This window comes from Liolophura sinensis, chromosome 2 (genome assembly GCF_032854445.1).
Source record: "Liolophura sinensis isolate JHLJ2023 chromosome 2, CUHK_Ljap_v2, whole genome shotgun sequence".
NCBI lineage: Eukaryota > Metazoa > Mollusca > Polyplacophora > Chitonida > Chitonidae > Liolophura > Liolophura sinensis.
Genome location: NC_088296.1, coordinates 14,812,591 through 14,830,721, shown reverse-complemented (window position 1 = coordinate 14,830,721; position 18,131 = coordinate 14,812,591). Strand labels below are relative to the sequence as shown.

The window sequence follows — 18,131 nt, the reverse complement described above, 5'->3', positions numbered from 1 at the left end:
AAATAAAAGAAATTGTCATCAGATCTCTTTCATCTGAACAACGTGACGACTCTCAGTTTGCTGAAAAGTATGGCAAGATCTTTATTTTATTAAAAATAAATATTAGAAAAATCAGAGACACTTCATGCATTGCTGTTGGACAAGGCGGGATTATTATCAGATCGTAGGCAGATGCTATCTTCACTTCATTGTTAGTTTGGCTTTGACCGAAAAAAATTCTGACGGAAATAAATTCTTAAACACCAGTACAGTAACCGCACCGTCGCTATTTCCTTTTATTGTATTTATCGTTTTAACATGTTACCGTTTGTCTGATTTTTACGCCTCTACGAAGTTGTTCACACAGGGGGAAGAATAAGATCGTACAATTTAGCCACCATAGAAACGCACTTCCATTATTTGTGGTTTTAAATACATTACTTACCGGCACTGTAGCTGAACAGAGAACATTTGTTTTAGCCTGAGAAAAACACAACAGTATTTGTGTAGTGTTACTGATTCAACACACCCTACAGGCAAATATTCCATTCGGCTTGTGGTTTTATCTACAACAACGTTATGCTGTATGGCTTGTAATGTACACGTGATATCCAGGGAATGTGTGGAGGACAATGTCTCTTTCTGTGATACACGGTCGCTAAAATAAGTCAATTAAGCAAATACGACCCAATTGGGCTTACTTCTTTATTGTTGGAAAATCGAATAGATTTTACAAAACACAACGTTTGATCTGTCTGTAGTATGGGACAATCTACAAAGTATACGAAATGCCATTAGTTTAAACGGCCTTTATAATTACAAAAGTATATTGCAGGGATTACGTTGTAATTTTTCATATAGTTTACAAGAGAGACTACGGTCGATGGAATTAGAGAATTTGTTACAGAGAAGAAACGTACCGAAAAGGAAAACTTGCCGTTCTAACACCTTTCATCACTGGAATATTCATTATCTTCCAGGCATCATTGAAAACTGATGACCGCTTCTCTTTCTTGTGTTACCGGCTTTATTTGTTGTTTGCATAATTTTTTACATACCTTTGTCTTTGGGAGTTAGTGTTAAACGTTGTTTTGGAAATGGATCTTGCGATTATCGACTTGGAACACCTTTTACCGACTATGAATGGTATATGAATGTCGGACTGACGCTTATATTCATCAATTTATATATATTTATATTTATAAAAAGGAAAATTATTTTAAAGATTTCATTTTAGGTTAAGGACAAACCAACAGCTAGGATCCATGTCATCGATTTTTAGTGAGACAGTGGCGTAGATGGAATTCTACTAGATGCTTGAAGAACTTGGGCAAGGCCTACACCCAGTGGTGTAGTGGTGAAATCTTAAAGAGGGAAGGAAACGCCCAACTCGTATATGTATTTCTACATATATTGCAGCACAGTGTGTGCTATTTACCTTAACCAGAGATAAACAGAGGGGTATTTGAAGTGTGATGTGTACTGATTCAACACACCTATAGCACACTACGTCCGCGTATGTTATTCGTTGACCTGTGCTTTTCTCTCCATGACAAACTGTGCTTTACGGGTTCTCAGATATGTACGCAGGACATATAATGATGCAAAGCCGAACAATCTACCAATAAAGCAAATACTACCCAGTTAAACTTACTGCCCAATTGTTGCTGGATAAATCGAGATCACATATATATACCTGGGACAATTTAATGAACTCTTCCTCATAATAAACAGGTGTAACGCATGAGCGCTGCAAACTGCACGAATGGTTTCACTAATTCAGTGACGTCATAATTATTCAAAAACAAGTTGCATGCTGGACAATGGGCGTGGAGAGTAATTTGTTTTACAATGGCTACACCAACATGCGGTTAGATCAAACTTCATGCAATAAAATGGCCTGCACTATTATCTCCGCGAATAAATAGTTCGCTTTAATTTCCTAATATCCATTTCTAAAACTACTCTGCCGTGAGATCATACACTACAACAGACAAGTAAAATTCATTTATTAAGGCTGTATTATATTAAAACGTGGGAACGATTTCAAACATGGCTGTGTCAGAAACAGGGTTTATAGTAAAGTAGACAGTAGTTCAGGTAACTGGTGTCACCCTCCTTGAAAACATTTTGCACTCCACCCGATACTCAGTATGCCACTGGTTTTTGGATAATTATGACGTCACCCGAGGGAATTGGTTCTTGCCTTCGAAACCAAGCTGATGGACTTAACATTTTGTTTTAACTTCATTTTCCTGGCAAGACTATACGCTTCAAGCATACCCATGTGTAGCGCTTGTGTTGTTACGTGTCATTAGCTAAGGGCAATTTTACCAGCGTGTATGACTGATTTTACTGACAGCTGAGTATAGGCGACTCTCTAAAATTAATAGACTATAGTCCTCTGGTTTTTCTTTTAACGTAATATATGTTATACCTCGATGACGTCATCCTGTCGCGTCAGTGCCTCGAATACCATATCAGTCGATGGAACGATAAGCAAAAAAGATAAAAAGAACAGGAGATTAATGTGACAAAATAGTCCTAGCCTGTAATATCTCTAGCAAGTACAGAAAAAAAAATTGGCGACAGGACCTTTAACCTAAATTTCAGAAATAAATGGCAAACTTACACGGTTCTGAATGATGTATGGGCATCAGTAGAGATTTCGCCTAGTAAATTATAAAACCACAGCCTTGTTGGTCAATTTTATGCAGAATTAATGAGCGAGTGTAGGGTAAAAAAGATTACGAACACGCATTACATTGCACGCACCAAGTACTTGAACCCTGAAGCGTGGGAGTAAACCACAGGATCGCAGATTCGTCCATTTTCTTTTTTTTTTTTTTTTGACCTACTTCGATACTCCGATAGGGAAATGCAAAGCAACAAATTAGAAGGTAACATTACAAGATGAGGTTATGTGAAATTATGAAAGACTACACAGAGAGGAAGATAAACCATATTATAGTAATGAGCACAATGCTTAACTATGTCCAACGTACAGAAATTTATTCACGCTACAAAGGCATGCTTTACATCAAAGAAACCCACATTTTTTTTTTCCATATATATCTGTAATAACTCGTATTTTACGTATTTTTTCTTTGTGTGTATTGCCGATGTGGTATATAATGCTATGTTGTACCGCTTTTCTACTGGTGGGTTGTTTCTCACTTCTTGAACCACCTTATGGTTTCTGAATTCTGAGCTGGCCACAATTAAAATGGCGTCTAGCGTTTGGCATTTGATTAAACTGAATTAATTATCTGAAAATGTTGCCCAAAATGCACAGCTAAATTACTCTGTGACGTAAATGAAAACAGATGCAAGCTGTATTCTGTTGCTGTGCCCTCTGGTCAAATTACTAGGTAGTCACGTGCAGCTAATCGGTTTGCATTCACAGCAACAAAACAATTTTTAATGATGTGTATCCATGTATGGGTATCATTGGGACACACAAGGCTTGTCATCTTACATAATATTTCGAGATCATCGTTAAGTATTTAATTCAGCCTTAAGCTACAACGCCACATATTATCATGGATTTTGTGTATACATGTATATGTACTGCCCATCAGAAGCAGGTGCTAATGTAATTAAAACGCCATCTTTATCTGATTAATATATTTACAAAATGAGAGCTGTAGTTGTTTGTGAAACCATGGTGGCAATAAGCGGACAATTTCGCTCGTGTTAACATTTGCCGGAACATTCGACTGAAACAAGTCCGTCAGTAAATTGCTTATTGTACGAGTGAAAAAAAATCCCGAGTGTTGTGTTAAATAGCAATAAAGGAAATAAGTAAGAATAGAATAAATAAGATAAAGAAATATACAAATTAAAGCTGTAGAGGTTTAAACTTGTTTTCATCACAGCCATTTACGCTTTGATCAGTGAGGTGGTGTGTTCTGATCCAGCTGATTCTACCGTTATTTAAATTTTTTCGACCAAAACCTTTTTTTTTACCCAGTTCTGCATAAAATCCATTGTACTAGTGGGTGTTTTACGTTGTTAATCTTCAAGGATATACATGAAGAGTCAGAATATAACCATGACTGAGGTAAATTTAGAACGATGCAGTGATTTCCGGTAATACTTGCGACCATTTGTCCATTACGCTAACGCCATTACTCTCATTATACACGCTACACAGCTTTTTATACTGACAATTACTCTCCCACGGATTCTTCTTGGTGTGATTTTGCAGCTTTCAGTGAGACCTTTGGTTGAGTACCTTTGGAAGGGCGTTAATTTTTTCCTCCACTGTGCTCAGTTTCCCTCAATCATGAACTTGGCCAATGAAATGTTCTCCAGTCATGTAAATATTTTATTTCCAGGCGTTTAGGCGTGGGAAACCATTTTGTGTATTACAGGCAAAGCTATTTTCTGATACCTTTGCGAAAGGCAAGTCAAAGTTTGCATTTCATCTCTCTCTGAAGAGTGGCAGGGGGTTTATTTTAGATGCAAATTGATGAAAATCCCGTTTTTTCTTCTAAAACAAGCTGTAAAAATGTAATGTGTATCAGAGTTTGGTTTACTTTACCTTTACTACTTTGCGTTTTTATTTACGGTTTTGTCTTTCTTTCCTGTGTTTACCGTATGATAAATGCATCTCTCACACGACGTGGTGTGGTAGATTTGATTGATTTTATTATTGGTCTTTAACCCCGTACTTAAGAATATTGAACTAATTCGATAGCAGTCATTCCATATGATGAAGACACCAGGGCGCACTTCACCAAGTTCACTAAGAAACTCAAAATCTCAGCGGAATCAGCAAAAGCTAGATGCCAATCTGCACCTTAATTAGACGGAGAGAGTTGTCATTAGAGACGTTAATTTACCAACTGTATTCGTAGTACGAGAAACTAATGATGTCGCTAGTCTTTGTAAAATTATGTAACGTTGCAAATAGGTTTTTGAGAACCATGTGGCATCAAGATTAACGTGGAGAATATGCACATCAGCCCAGTGTGAAGTAAGAGAAATGCGGTTGCTCATTCCTAAGATATTTTCGCCACCATGCCACTGTAATATTGACGACAAGGTGTAAAACCATGGCAATCCGATCGTCATTTCATTTGGTCAGAGACGACCGGCCCTGATCCCTAAATACCCACCATTAATAAGATTATTTTCACATCTCCTTTCCCTTTTAAAGAAAACTGAAAAACAATATTGAACATTTATAACAAACTTATGGCACTTTCACACTTATCTGAACTTGTAATTGTCATGTTTTCTCCACTATGAATCATCAACATTTACAAACCTGGTCGTGTCACCTGCGCAGCTCTGAGAGTGTTTACCTGTACGCGGTGAAAACAGATTTCTCCTGATCTTAACTGTAATTCTGAATTCATAATACCTAATAATGATGGGAATAATGTAAGCCAAACGTATTTATACTTATGCCTGGGGTTTAACGTCGCAAATTTTTCGGTCATATCGCGAGAAATATTCATCAGGTGCGCGTACACTCATCGCGTGAAAAAGAATAAACGTTACAACTGCCAGGTATATATATAACCAAAAGCATCTAATCGGACTGCATCTGGCATCTGCATCAACATTTTCAAATCAGGTGACCCCATTCTTTAAGGGTGTAAATTTCCAAACGTTACACAAGGTTGTCATTTTGTGGAAGATACGGAGAGCAGTCGATACGTGTAGAATAGGCGACTGACGAAGCCTAGCTTGCTTCTGACGCGAAAGTTACAATTGTGTATGTTGAGATTGTATATGTTGAGATTATATGGTCTTTATAATTCACGTATGTGGGAGGTTAAGTCACACTTACTGTAGGATAAAAGAAAACATGTTTTCGTAGCGTGCAGCTTTGCGTACAGAGGAATGAGTGAGTGATTAGGGTTTAAAGTCAATCTTTCAGTCATATGAAGACAAAGGAACCCTTACATGCCATGTCCATGTAATGTGCCTCCTTGTTACAGGGCGGATTTCAACCGCTTTTTTTATCTAGTGCTGCTTCACTGAGACGAATTACCGAAGGTAAGTAAGCTGCCCTACCCGAGCCATTAAACTTGTACGGGTCAACCAGTCGTTGCACTTCCCCTTAATGCTGAACTCCAGATGGGGAAGCTACAACTTCCTCTTTTAAGGTCTTATGTGAGACACAACCCAGAATTGACCCTGGATCTACAGCCCCCGTGCATACACACGAACTCCAAACGACCGAGTTCCATATTAGTGAATGAAAGAATCCCCACATCTGTATTTCCGAAGGCTAACCTGGGTAATATAATTTACGTGTGCATGAAAGGCAAGCTTTAAACGACTGCTGCATGGTGCGAAAACATTCGCTTCGTAAGACTTTTTTTTCCTCTTCAGTCGATTGTTTGGCGAACCAACTGGCTTTAAATCCCATGTAAAGGCGTACTCCACGGGCACGACAAACCCTCGGTTTATGTATGACTTGCCTTTGGCGACTGATCTGATTCTTCAGCAGGTTTCACTCGCCAGTTGAGCCTAATATTTCTGACGTATTCAGTTTGGTCGATGACCAGTCATCTTCAATGAATTTGATATGAGACGACGCAAAGGACGCTAAGAGCGCTGTTAAGCACGGGTTACCAGCAGGGCACCAGGAGGATCAAATCGAGGAAAAGAGAAGTCTTGACCTCATTGCCTTGGTGTTTTACGGAGGAGGGGGGGGGGGGGGGGGGGGGGGGGGTGGAGGTATAGGAAACGGGAATCCCATGACCATTCGCAGGATGCTGACAAACATTCCCACGTACGGCCGTAGAGGACGTCAGCATGAGCTGGACTTTTGCTCGCAGCGACTGCATTAGTGAGAGGCTCCTGGTCATTGCGCCGCCTTGGCGTGCTAAAAACCTCGGCCCCACGGAAGTCCCCTAACTCAGTGACACCGGCGACAAGGACCACAGCACGATTTAATCAGCGGCACGATAATTTACACATTGCAATCTTGCCTTGATGACGGCGCCATGCAAGCTACTATATCACATTAACCTGTGAGTTACGACATATAATAGGAACTGGGAGTAAATATTGGAAATAATAAACCCGGAAGAATTTAACTTCCACAGATTGTAAAACCTCACAACAACTGACAAAGAGTTGATTTAACCCACATAGGCGCTTATAAATCACACTGGTGTATATAGTAGGCCAGGTTTCATGGCCCCAGAACTTGACATTTGTAAACTTACTCGGAGGAAAATCTAGCATGGTCGTATGTTTCGGTCCGCCCGTGCCTGCGCGTTGTAAGAAATTTGTTCAAAAAGGTAATTAACGATTACAAATGAGATGGAGCCGTAAAAGTGTAAAAAGTAACATGGTTAGAAAAAAGTGCAATGGTGACATGGTTAGTAAATAGAAAGAAAAATAACAACACGCATTTTAAGGTTTCAGTTGTGTTTTTAAATAAGTCGTTTGCACGACTCAGGAAAGATCCCGAAGGCACAACTTAATACAGATATCGAGAACACGAAATAACTGACCATTTAAAACGCACAATTATGTTGTGCTCACGAGATCTTTGTTAAGCTGTAAGCACGAGATCTTTATTAGGTTGTGAGCACGAAACCTTTACTAAGTCGTGCACGCGAGTTAGCAAGATCTCGTGCGTACGACTTAACAAAGATCTCGTGTGCACGAGATAACTGTGCCTTTTTTATTGGTCAGTTATATCGTGATAACATAACAGGACAAAAACATAACTGACACTTTGAAAGTTGAGTGTGTGTGCTCTTGTTTTTTTCTTTTTATCTTTCTTCCAGCTATGTCACTTTTACGTCTCCGTATATACCGTACATGAATACAGGTCTCACATTTTTCTCTCTTTTTCTCACCACGAAATGGCTGTTTCACTGCCGGAGTGATGTTTACCCATAACTATGTACCTATCTCTCTCGGTTTTCAAATTTAGGCTTGAATATTATCTGGCAAAGTCAGATGGCCTTCACGTGAGGAACATGCCTTTTCCACCACTCTTAAACTACCTTTGTGGTAGGGCCAGTGAATGCCGCCAAATTGTTGCCGTCACTGAAGTATCAGGACTCGCCCTGGGTTTGATCTCTGGCCTCCCGGCTTCGAAATAACTTCTAGGGTAATGGAATAAAATACGAGTAAAACAAAGTAAGTTTGCGTTCATTATTTTCATGTACTGTGAGTGTATTTTGGGGGTGATAAGGGGTATTAGGAGCTTGCCATTCTATCATGGGAAAACCGTTATTCCAGTAAATACCTCGAAAGGGCACGTGCCACTTTATTTATCCAGGCAGGTGAGTGTGTCACGGATATCTGGACAGTAAAGGTGTTAGGCAGTTGACATTCCTATCGTTTACTCTGTCTCGGTCAATTACTATGTCACCTAAGTGAGTCTGGGGGTACAATTCATGTGACGCTTCGACCTACGACCACCTAGCCGGCTGTTCTCATGACAAAGGTATTATAGTCTCCACGCTGTCGCTGAGTTATAGAGAGTCAAGCATCCAAACGTCCCTCAGCTCTGCCCGGAGTCGGGTTGAAAGTGCCTGGGTGGTGCAGTGGGGTGTGGCTTCTGGTGTAGCGCCTAAAGCGTCGGTCATCAACAGACCCGTCCACGCATATTGTAGCATCCTACCAGAGGAAATCGTTATTCCGTTCTTGTGTTCTAATTCGATATCGCGTCAAATTCCGATTACCGCGGAGAGTGTGAGAGGCGAATTGTTTTCTACAGCCATTGTGCTTAAATGTACCCGTACAGGTGCAAAATAAGCATGTCTCAGGTATATCTATTTTAGGTTTCGTAGCGCATGCTTTACAATCATGGTGGTATTATTTGTTGAAATACGATTTGTAATTATAGTTATTGTAATAAATATTCCTAAAACATCAAATGTTGGCGATATCATTGTTCCATTCAACTGGTCATGTGCGGAAGATCACGTGATGTAGACATGAAGTACACGGATGCCTATAAGCGTTGTAAGAGACTTTTATATAGCAACCGTTAAACAAAATTGGCGTTGCAGGTAAAAATAATCGGTATGGCCACTTCTCAAATAACGTTCAAAAACCATTAATAAAATAAGAGAGTATGTAAAGCAATTAATTAAATTACAGGGTATCTCTAAAAGAGAAGCACTTTGTAATGCAGCTCATACGTTGCAAGAAACTTAATTCACTCCCTAAGTGGTGTACAACTTTAACTGTTGTTTTGGGGGGTTTTTTTTCAAATGAAAGTATGTGCGGTGCCTCAGATGTGCTTTGATTACAACTGTTCGTACATCCAACGCAGCAGCTTTAAAAACACGATGCATATACATAAACTATTTAGTAGGCTGCAGCTTCATTGTAAACGACTACAACATAAACCAGATCAGTTACGGCTGTGTGATAGTTGGGAAATGGTTCTGACTTAAAGACTGCGGCACAAACCAGAGCAGTTACGGCATTGTAATAGTTGGGAAATGGTTCTGACTTAAACACTGCGGAATAAACTAGAGCAGTTACAGCTGTGTGATAGTTAGGAAACAGTTCTAACTTAAAGGCTGCAGCATAAACCAGAGCAGTAACGGCTGTGTGATAATTGGGAAATGGTTCTGACTTAAAGACTACGGCATAACCCAGAGCAGTTATGGCATTGTAATAGTTGGGAAATGGTTCTGACTTAAACACTGCGGAATATACTCGAGCAGTTACAGCTGTGTGATAGTTAGGAAACAGTTCTAACTTAAAGGCTGCAGCATAAACCAGAGCAGTAACGGCTGTGTGATAATTGGGAAAAGGTTCTGATTTAAAGACTGCGGCATAACCCAGAGCAGTTATGGCATTGTAATAGTTGGGAAATGGTTCTAACTTAAACACTGCGGAATAAACTAGAGCAGTTACAGCTGTGTGATAGTTAGGAAACAGTTCTAACTTAAAGGCTGCAGCATAAACCAGAGCAGTAACGGCTGTGTGGTAATTGGGAAATGGTTCTGACTTAAAGACTGCGGCATAAACCAGAGCAGTTACGGCATTGTAATAGTTGGGAAATGGTTCTGACTTAAACACTGCGGAATAAACTCGAGCAGTTACAGCTGTGTGATAGTTAGGAAACAGTTCTAACTTAAAGGCTGCAGCATAAACCAGAACAGTAACGGCTGTGTGGTAATTGGGAAATGGTTCTGACTTAAAGACTGCGGCATAAACCAGAGCAGTTACAGCAGTGTGACAGCTGTGAAATAGTTCTGACTTAAAGACTGCGGCATAAACCAGATCAGTTACAGCTGTGTGAAAGTTGGGAAATGGTTCTGATTTAAAGACTGCAGCATATTCCAGATCAGTTACGGCTGTGGGATAGTTGGGAAATAGCTCTGACTTAAAGACTGCAGCGTAAACCAGAGGAGTGACGGCGGTGTGATAGTTGGGAAATGGTTCTGACTGAGAGAGTGATAGCTGGACTCGTTTGTTTTAGGCCTTTTATCGTATTTTAGGAAATTATGTTATATTATGTATTTTCCCGCTACTAAATCTATAGTCAGCGACCTGAGCGAAACTTAATTAAAAAAAAGAAATAAAATTTGACTCTATCCTAAAATTTCCATGGTGCCAAAAATCGCAAAGTTGGGTACCCTCCACCGTTTTTGGGTATGTCTCTTTGACAAGAGGTATGACCTTCACTTTAGTTTCTGGTCTGAAATTCGAATGTCGCTATTTTCTCATGCAAAAATTATCCGTCGCATTTCTGTCACGGCACAGCCAGACTGTCAAGTGACGGTGAAGGCGGCAGAAACGTCTACGTAGGTAATCATTTAAGCTTCAGTTATGGCGCGCAGCACGCATTATAGTCCTGAACAGTGCAATGACTCTGACCATTCGACAGTGAACCCGATTAGGCAATCGTTAAAACAATTATAAGCACACGAGGCGATATCCCTAAAGAAGTTCACGTCAAAACGGACAACTCAATGCCAAGCACAAGTCTTAGGTCTATTGACGAAAACGGTCAGCTAACGAAATCCTTCACGTTGGGATGGCAAAGCTTTTGACACCACAAAGCTTTTCGTGCCTAAAGAAAGACGGTGAATATTTTAGCTTACATGGGCCGCCTGGGAATTCCAATAAAAATTGTACATTTGTCATCATTCACAAGAGCCCGCAATGTAGTAACGGAGAATCTCGAGGGCAAGCTTCGTACGATATGTGGTGAAAAGGGCTATCAAGTTAAAAGCCAACTCCATTAAAACAGGTTGTTTCTTTGCCCTTCGAATGCTAAATTTCTCAAGACTCTTGTGCAATGTATGAGTAATATGTCATCAGTTTTTGCAGTTTTTGGGGTGGGGAGGGACGTCACCAAACTTGTATCTACGCTCTTAACAAAAGTAGTGAAAAAGCGCAAGTCACTTTGATAAGTACTGTTGTGCAATTATAAAAGTAAGATTACAAGTCAAGTGTAACTTACGGATTCTTAAAAACTTAACACTTTAATACAACTACTGTACATGGACATCAGTACTTGGAATGCCTTTGCTCTCCATACTGTTATTGCCCACAGAGAAGGTAAATGATAGAATTTCATTACTAATTATATACGTGTTTAATAAACCCCATCACCGCTACGTTAAAGCCAGGGGCAACAAATCCTTCATCAGTTCCACTACATAAAGGGGTTACCATTCAGGAGATGTTTCCTCGTTCATCTTGTCGCTTAACATTCCCAATAATAACGTATATGTACCACCCGGGAAACAATCTATCACGACGACTACATACAGACATCATGAAAGAGTAATCTTCACCGGGCCCGATCTGTCTAATGCTCTAATGGGTATGCAAAGGATCTGCTAGATTTAAAAAAAACCATGTATATCAAAGCCTGTCACAACTATATGTCCAACAATATTGTACTTAAAAGAAACTACATGCACTGAAGATGGTACATCTTATGTGCATATATATTTGTAGAAAGACCAGTGCGGTTTCCTATCACGCCGATTTTACGACAGGATGGAGAGTTTCAGATTTGATATTGTAAATAACCCTTATCTTGCCGAAGGGTCCTTCAAATACCTCGCCGTGTAGCATTTGTTGTGTCCTGTGTGTTATGTGACGATTTAAACCCACATCACAAATTATCACTACACAACTGGTTTGTCAAGTTTATTCCATTAAACGCGTTCACCAGATTTCTTAAGTTTTAAAATGGGTATAATTCTCTTGTAAGTCAATACTGGTAGAATGTCCAGGGTCTCATAACTGTATTCATAACTGCATTGAAGTCCGCTCAACCCGAGGCATTCTGCTGAATATGATCGACAGGTTGTATATTTGAGAAGCTGCAAATCAAAGCACGGCTGACACATATATGTCAGATTTTTTTACATACTGCTACCTTTTTTTTACTTTCTTAGTTCCTTCGTCATTTGGGTTAAATGTTGCGTTGGACATTGGTCCTGTAGTTATTTACCCACAAGTCCGTTTTTATATATACGGCTTAGTGCGACTGATCTCATATAATGTTAAATAAACAAACCAAACAGACAGGACGTAATTATAAGTCGAGAGATTTACTCTGATGTATTATCATCTACACATATTTATAGATGCACATTTAAAACAGCGCCATATTTTCAGCCTTTTAAAATATTTACGAGGTCAGGATGTGGAGAACAGGATGTGGAGAGCTGTATGTGACATACATTTCTGTTGAAATTCAGTCCGCAATTTTTAACCATCCCATCGTAGTCAACAGACTGTCCGACGGTAAACTTTTCGGGTCATGTAATTCTCAATGAGTACATATGATTTACAGCTATTTGCACAATGTGGCTAGAGAGCATTTACAGCCTATACAAAGCGGAGCCAATCTACGGTTATAAATTTTGAACTACTAGTGCAATTTGACAAGAATTTGATTTCGCAGATAAGAATGGTACCAGTATAGGCCACCATGCGCACTGCTATGCCCTTGAATTCTCCAACTCCATATTCTTTGTAATGATAAAGACGTCCAACAGGGCAATGTGTAGAGCAAGTGGTGTAACGTGTCACTGAATAAAGCCAACTTTGGTATAGCGACTGAGTGGTTTTACAGGGGGGCATCATAGGCGACAAGTTAAAAGAAACAGACCAACAAACTTTCCTCATGAGTTGAGGAATAAATTTCGACAGTTTTGTTTCAGTTACCTCTATAATAGCATAGTTCAAACTTTTGTATGTATTTCGTCTGTTCCTACGCCAGTTCTTTTGCAAACGCTTTGAGCGGAAATTCTTTACTATTTCATTTTTGGGGTATATATTGAAAGTGCATCATCTCTGTGCAGCCTGTCATTTATCTATACACCCGATACAGGTGATTTACAATCAATGTACATTTACAAGATACGCAGTATATGTAAGTGCAAATTTTACCTAAAAGTAGGTCTGATGGTTTCCGAATTTAGATGGCCTAATTACACTCTAGCGCCTATCAATATGTTTTACCATACTAGGTAACTACACCTTATTTAACTATCACTTATTATCATGCTCTAGTGCTTCACTTAAAGCATGCTTCATTGCTTCAATCCCGCTCTCAGAAAACTTGGAAATGACCGACGTTCTCTGCATGCCGTCTCCGTTAAGAATTGGACATTTGCGAGCTACAGATTTTTAAATCGACGTGCATGAAGTTCTTTGCCAATTGCCTGCTGCCTCGAAGTATACGTTAACTTTAACTACAACAGACAGGTCTGAAAGTGGTTTTCGGTGTTTCTGGTGGTCTATGTGTGTGTCGCAAGGAGGGGGGGGGGTGGGGTGCGGATTTAACCATATATTTGAGATCCTTACTGTTGTATATAAACCATTTATTTATCGAAGTGTCAGATTGCAAGGCGTGAACTTCAAGCCATTCTGGCTCGAAACTCTATTGTTCTTGTTAAGATTTTTAGTATTATTCCACCACATTCTGCTCCAACTCTTCAGTCCAGTTTATTGCAGTCAAATTTTGAAACGTTATCGCCTTAAAGTACAGCATTCAAACTGATACCACTTAAAAAGCTCAGGTTTATTACACCCTTGGCGTAGCAGTCATATTGGATTATTTCCAACTTCACTGGAAAACTTTTCTTTCAAAACGGTTGACTACTGATTTCAAACATATACGGAACCGTTTCAAAGATCTCCTCTAGGACTTCGAATTCCATTCTTATGCAAATTAGAATTCTGTGGCCATTGTTAATACGTCACGTGACCAATTTTGTCAGTTGTGTTTCATTTTTGCCGGAACTTTATCCTCAGTTGAGCCAAATTTGATCGTTTTAGATGTAATTTGGTCCAAATATGTAAGATTTCCCATTTCATATTTTATCTAAAGGCCAAAAAAGAAACATATTTGTTTTTTTTTTTTCTTGTTTCTCTTTTTTTTTTGGAGGGGGTGGGGGTGGGCAAAAACTCACACATAAAATACCGTTTTATATGCAATTTGCCATTCTAAGTTTACAGAGCCTAATTTCACAAAGCGACGTACGTCATTTTTTTATCGTACATTTGTCATTTGATAGTTTGAACATCACTATTACCTTACTATTGTCCAATATGTCTGACAAATCGCACATGTGCGACATTTTTGTGAAACTGTTCCCTTGTGTATATCCAATGTTTGCAAAGCACATGGTTTTACTTCCGGCCTGCCTCCGGATATCCACAATTCTGAAAAAAATCACGTTTTACCTGTAGACTGTAAACCGTAAAGACTAGAATGACGACACCTGTAACAAATTGTAACACCTCATGTGGCCTTTTATAGTCTGCTGACAGACATCGGGGGATGTTTTTTTCACACATATTTTAATTATCTTCACATTTACTTGTAGGGCGCAGGTCTACATGTATCCCTTCATTATCAGTTCAGTACAGCGATATATTTTACCTGAGCCTTTACGTTATAGATTCGATCACGCATTACAATGACGTGCAGTTTGCAGTATGAGGTAAACCTATGTCGGAAAATCAGTTTTAATGAGCTAGAAGTCGCATCATTAAAGCCGGAAGTGAGTTATGTCCTCTGCATATGACACCAGGGATATCGAAGTAATGCCCCAATGCATGGAGATATATGTAGAACTGAATAAGGCAGATCTGGCGTCAAATAGGGCTGACATGCCAACTTGAACCCCGGATAAAAGGCAAGAAAGAGCCGCATGCACAGTTTGTTTAGTTATTCTTTAACGTCAGGGACAAGAGGCCGTATTTCACTGGTGTCACAATGTCGCCGCTGCTCAGGTCTTACTCTCTATGTTGTACGTCTTTGCATTTCTGAATAAACCAGAATTCTGCTGCTGGACTAAGTCCCCCAGGACCTAGTCCCTTTGCATTGTTTTAAAGTCATTGTATGTCAAAATGTGATGACAACACGTCAATTTGAGTAATTCTAGATCAGTGACGTCTTATAATTTGCAATCAACATCACTGCATTTTTTCACCTAATTCTGCTAAAGCCAATTTATAATGGGACATTTAAATCGCTACTGTTTATGAATCTACATGAACAGTTAGAACAAAACCCTGACTGAGGTAAACTAACAAGAGGCTTTATTAAGTGTGACCGTCTTACCCTCTATGCTGTATGTCTTTATTTATATTAACATCTTGTCGAATGCGATGGTTGAGAGTTCGAATCTAACTCTGGCTTTTTTGTGATGCATTGCAAGTAGTGAATCCGTCTTACTCTGATTTTTGTCATGACTTGTCCCCATGGATACGTCTGAAAATTGTTTTTCTGTGAAGTAAGCGCCCGGAAGGGGCAATTAACCCGCAGTGCGGAACCCGATTTTACTACGTCATTTGTCATGTGATAAATGTTTCTTCAAAGCATACAGTAGCAGCAGGCCAGGACACAGGTACCATATGGGAATTCAATTTCACCTCAAACTGACACAGTTTTACGTGCATTTACAAATCATATCTCAGGAGTTGTTATTCGGTTTGAATACGTACATTTTCTTTTAAAATTCTGCTAAGAAATCATGACGTTGTGTGAGCTAATGAGGACTTTGTTAGTCCACTTTCTGTGACGCGATTAACCCGTCTAAGCTAAACGGCTATGTGCAGTAATTCCTCACGAAAGGAATTTGTAGTAAACACATATTTTTGGTGTACATATGTAAAACTAAGGTACACATGCCAAGGGAGACATGTATGCATGCTTTGAAGTACTCATATATGCTGCTTTAAAGAAATAGTAAAGAACATTGAGGAACATTTTGTTGTAGATTTTACATAATGGAAAGAAAACCCCTGAATGTACCTCATTCGAATGTTCCAGGTGACAACAATGGCCCCAAAGTAGCGTAAAGTCGTAATTTTTCTTTCACTCTGTACAGAATCACTTACCTTCTCTGTTTAACGTCGTTTCTGTGTTTATCCTGTAAGCCAAAGCACTTGAAATATAGTCCAAATAAGAAGGCGAGCATAGCAAACTTCTCCATCCTTCTGGGAAATAAACTTCTGAATTACTCTTGAAGTATTGTCTCAGAAGACTTTAACGGGGTGTCGACTTCTGCCTCGGGTAATAGGCGCAACAGACGATTTCCACTCCAAAATCTATTGCATCTGGCGTAGTATAAGATATACCAACGATCGACAAATACCTGCTGCTCCCGGAGGCACACCTTCAGCAGAACTTAAATTCCCAATATATCTACCTTTCTAGTAATCCTGGCCAAATTCCTGCTAGCCCAAATAGTAAGGTGTGGGCTAAGTGTTCTTTTCATTTACCCACCATGGAGTTAAATTTAGCCGCTCTCCAGTTTGATATGGTTTTCTCGAGAATACTTGATGACGAGAATATCCGAACGTCTCTTTGATCTAAGCTATTTCTGTACTGCGTACCACGTAATACCTTCCACGTGCACTTCAGTAACAATATTGGACCCCTCTTTTTAAAATCGGACGATGTTGAAGAACACACTTTCACAAAGCCTTTGAAGTTCTTTCCTTGAATACCTGGCAGTTCGGGCAACTTTGGAGAAAATGATTAACGCGTTTTCTGGAAAACTTCAAATAGGCGGCAGGAGTATTGTTCTACCTTGAAAACACCTTGAGCTCCGATTTGCGATGATTCGACGAATGACTTGAATAATTTTGAGAGGTGCTTTTAATCAGGCTATTTCCCCGTTTCCTTGTCACTAGGCAATGACTTTATTACCATGAATTATGTTGTACATCCGGCAAGTATCAATGAGCACTGCTATTGGTTCGATTTTAAAAAGACATTTGCACTGCCCGGATATAGCATTGCCCGAAATACCAGAATCGGTGAAATCTATTACAAACTTACCAAGTTTCAGTCAATAGGCTATTTTCCGTTTATGTCTTTGATTCTGCTCTAATACTTCTTCTTTGAGAAGTCTGAGGCTGTAATACTCAGAATGCTGGCACCGACTAATCCCTAATCCTAGTTATACAGTTTCCTTGGAGACGTCCAGGTAAGCACGAATTTGCGACACTCGAAAGAAAAATGTGACCCAAGTTACAATAAGTAACGTTTTCAGAAGACAGCGAAGTTCATAGATCAACACGGAGAGCAGGTGCTAGATCAGATAATACCTCTGTGCAGGAGAGCATCAGCGCCAATTTCATACACATGTTAGACGCGCCCTTTCAACCTGTAGATAGATTATTACAAATGCAAAAACAACCCAAGTAATACGATCTTGTGATAAGGAAGTCATCGAAGAGATTGTATTTCAGCAACGTAACAATTCCTTGACAGACACGCCCTTATTCCTGCGAAGTTCTTTTTCCACCGTAATCGCTCTACTGGGCGGAGAAGAAAAGAGCACCACGCCCGTAATACCGTTGTAGCTCCCTGCCAGGTCCGCGCTGAGTGGAGTTCGAGTGTATTACCATAATACTGATGGCAGCGGGGAAGACCACTCTGGATTTCTGCGGATTGCGGAGAGCTTGATTGCCCGGTGTTTGAGCATGAGCCACCGCTGGCTGGCGCGTCACAAATACTTAGCTAAAGTCATATATTAAGCAGGCAGAGAGCAGCTGGCACGTGGACCTGCTACGTCACCGCGTGGCAGTGGAGAGTCGTACCCGACGGCCAGGCTGTTTTATTGCCTCTCTATATGATTCGCGCTACACCAACCTATAACATTGCCGCTAGTGACATAACCTCTATTCTAGAAAATATGTTGACAATGCAGAAAATGTAC

General features: G+C 39.8%; 1 long non-coding RNA gene across 1 annotated transcript in view; it reads right to left on the bottom strand.

The window, feature by feature from the left end:
* LOC135463091 (uncharacterized) overlaps positions 1 to 17,826 on the bottom strand; it is a 30,889-nt gene extending 13,063 nt beyond the window's left edge. The window contains exon 1 of the long non-coding RNA XR_010443517.1: positions 16,303 to 17,826. This is a non-coding gene — a long non-coding RNA (uncharacterized LOC135463091). The remainder of the gene's footprint in view (positions 1 to 16,302) is intronic.
* Positions 17,827 to 18,131: the final 305 nt, after the last annotated feature.